This window comes from Rhagoletis zephyria, unplaced genomic scaffold (assembly GCF_001687245.7).
Source record: "Rhagoletis zephyria isolate East Lansing unplaced genomic scaffold, Rhagoletis_zephyria_1.1 Rzeph_scaffold_00880, whole genome shotgun sequence".
NCBI lineage: Eukaryota > Metazoa > Arthropoda > Insecta > Diptera > Tephritidae > Rhagoletis > Rhagoletis zephyria.
In genome coordinates, this window is record NW_016157964.1 from 76,839 (window position 1) to 80,428 (window position 3,590).

Sequence of the window (3,590 nt, forward strand, 5' to 3'; positions counted from 1 at the left end):
CATATATTTAATACTTGCGCCGGGTATTTAATGTTCGGCTCCGCCCGAACTTAGACTTTCTTACTTGTTTTCTTAAACTATGTTCCCAATGGCGTAATTTAGAGGTCAATCTTAATTTACGCATAAATTAAGTACAAACTTAGTAATTTCGCCTTGTAAAGTCTCTCAGTAAATTAAGATGAAAGTACGTAGTTTATCTTAAACCAAGAACCAAATCACGAACAAATCAGTGTCGGCTCTAATTTTATCGATAATAATCGAAAAAAGTATTGTCCCACAACTGATATGCCATTGTGTTTGGACGTTTTTGCCAACAACTGTGCCAAGTTTGGAAGAAATTGGTGCAGCGGTTACCAAGATATACACATGTAACCATAAGTGGGCGTATCTACGCCCATTTTCCAAAAATTTATAATATTCTTATTTTTCGTCTAAAAATTATTGTAAATATCAATTTTGAGTGAATTATCTTCAGTAGTTACTAAAATATCGCAGTTTTCGTATTTCTGGAAATTACCGTTATATGGGAAGTGGGCGTGGTTAAAGTCCGATTTCGCCCATTTTCAATACCAACCTACCTTGGATTAAGGGAAACCTACATACCAAATTTCGTTGAGATATCTCAATTTTTGCTCGAGTTATCGTGTACACGGACGGACGGACAGACGGACAGACGGACGGACAGACAGACATGGCTTAATCGATTTCTTTTTTCATCCTGATCATTTATGTATACATTTGTCTATATCTATCTCGATTCGTTTTGGCTGTTACAAACAACCGTTATGTGAACAAAATAATATACCCTTGTGCACAAGTGCGCTCGGGTATAAAAATCGCGGAGTCAATTTCAATATACAAATTTAAAGCATTAAAAAAGTAACAGTTAAGGATATGTTGAAAATATTCCCAAGTTGTGGATAAGTTCTAGGACTTAAAGTACATTTACATATAAATATAATCTGAATCAAGCTCGCTTGTTAATCACCCCGTTTACACAAACAAACGTCAGATTATTAGCCGACAGATTTGTTGTGCTTGTTATTCTCGCAACTCAAAGAAAAGCTTGGTTTCTTCTCTGTGCAACCGTTGTAACTTTTTTGTTATATTAAGCAATTCAAAAATATTTTAACTTAGTATTTTATTAAAAATACTTTTCCAACCCTCTTTTCCTTGCTAGCATCCATTTTTGTTTACTTTTTAACCGACTTCCAAAAAAGGAGGAGGTTATCAGTTCGTCGGAATATTTGTTTATTTTATTTATTTATTTATTTTTCATATATGTTACCGCATAACTTTGGACCACGTCAACCGATTTCGATAATTCTTTCTTTTGCATCGGAAAGGTAGTGTCTCAGAGGTGGTCCCATACTAATCTGGTTAAGATCCGATGAGTGGATATATAGATATATATATATATATTTTTTTATATGAGACTTGAAGTCGGTTTTTTTTCTAAAAATTACTTGTACATTTAATATTTCTTCTCTTGTTTGCAATAATAATCGATAAAGCTAGTAGCGCAGTAAAATTAGATAAATTTGCTAGGAAATTAAAAAAAATTGTAACAGCGATTTTTTATGCAGTTTACTTCTATTTGACACGTATATCATGGATCCACAGTCTTGCCCCTAAATTTCATTTGGCAACATTCCGCCATCTTAGATTTAAGTTTTTTTTAGGTTTTTTGCGATTTGCAAGCTTATTTTGCATTTTTCATAAAAAATGGTTAAAGGCAAATCTGTAGAGAATTTAATTTCACACATTTGTCATATAGAAGGTTTTTTTAAAAATAGCATTTTTTATTGTAAATAAATATTCATTTCCGTATCACGTCAACCGATACAGTACGATGGCCAAAATTTTATAGGACGGATTACAGAACTTGACGAGGATTCAGATGCTGAGCTACAAAGCTGGGAGTCTACAGACAATGAAGATGACTTAAATCTTCCAACTTATCCTACAAAACGAACAAGATTCTGATGAAAATTAACCTTACTTCACCAGCTTTCATTAAAAAAAACGTTGCCCGTGGATTAGGCCTACTGGGGAAACCATGTAAAAAAACGCGCCGAAAACTCTACCTCATCGGTGGTATGGAAATGAGTTTTACGGCGCATCCCGTACATCGCTGTGTTTATCGCGTTCCCGGCCGTAATCTAAGCGTCGTACAAGAAAAAAATTTTGTACAAAAGTTGTGGAGAATGAAATTCTCTACAACTTTGGAATTTCAATATGCTATGTATTTTCAACAGAAATTGTCAAAAAATGGCGAAAGCCGTGACAATGTAAATTTTTTTCGTAGTTTTTGCAAATTATTTACAATAAAAAATGCTATTTTTAAAAAACCTTCTATATAACAAATGTGGGAAATTAAATTCTCTACGTATTTACAATAAAAAAATGCTATTTTTAAAAACCCTTCTATATAACAAACGCAAAATAAGCTTGCAAATAGCAAAAAACCTAAAAAAAACTTAAATCTAAGATGGCGGAATGTTTCCAAATGAAATTTAGGGGCAAGACTGGATCCGTGATCTACGTGTCAAATAGAAGTAAATTGCGTCAAAAAATCGCTGTTACAAATTTTATTTCTTTTTTGAGAAAAAGTCTAATTTTACTGGGCTAGTTGGACACCGAAAAGTTATCGGATTAATCTAAGACTATTTTATAACTAGCAGACCCGGCGAACTTCGTCCCGCCCAAAATTTTTATATNCTTTTTTGAGAAAAAGTCTAATTTTACTGGGCTAGTTGGACACCGAAAAGTTATCGGATTAATCTAAGACTATTTTATAACTAGCAGACCCGGCGAACTTCGTCCCGCCCAAAATTTTTATATATTTTATTGAAACTTTTTGGTCCAAAATTTTCACCAACAATTCGTTTACGATTTTCATTGCCACATTTATCTGCTAAGATTAAGGTTTGGTGGTAATTTTCCGCTTTAAATAACCTAAGGAAAGTGTTATATCCGTTCTTGAAATTCTCCAGTTGTGCGGCATTTCATTGCACGATTATTCACAAAGCGAAATACATTTTTTCCTCTTCACTCCCTGGCGGCAACAATGATCCGGTTCTATAGTGAATGTCCTAGAAGCTTTACAGTATAGTAGGTGGCAATTTCAAAATGGGTGCGAATCATTGTTTTACAGAAATGCAATATACATATACTTCCTGGATAAGCTTATAGATTCCTGTTTTCCAATTTTCATGCAATTTCGAATATAAATAGCTTTAAGTAACGACCATATCAAGGGGCGAATTCGTCACTAGGCAAGATTTTTTTGCGCCAATCTGAAACAACGGATACTGTCAAAATATAATTATAATATATAATATATGTCAACTAATATTTATTAGAAAGCGTTTGTTAGTTTTCGCAAGGCTCGAGAGCGGCTGAACCGATTTTTTTGAAACTGCCACCTGCCGCACGTGTCCCAAGGATGGTTTTAGGCTGAACAAATTTATATGTAAAGGGGGCGTGGCACTTCCCATACAAACCGAATTTCTCATGCTACATATCTCTGAAAGTGTGCATGGTAGAGTTTTGGAAATTGGTATGGAGATATACGAAATCAATCGCAT

At 34.0% G+C, this 3,590-nt stretch overlaps 1 protein-coding gene across 1 annotated transcript in view; it reads right to left on the reverse strand.

Annotated features, from left to right (window-relative positions):
• Nucleotides 1-3,590, reverse strand: part of LOC108361910 (probable G-protein coupled receptor No18) — a 30,371-nt gene that overhangs the window by 1,476 nt on the left and 25,305 nt on the right. The gene's annotated exons all lie outside the window — the stretch shown is intronic.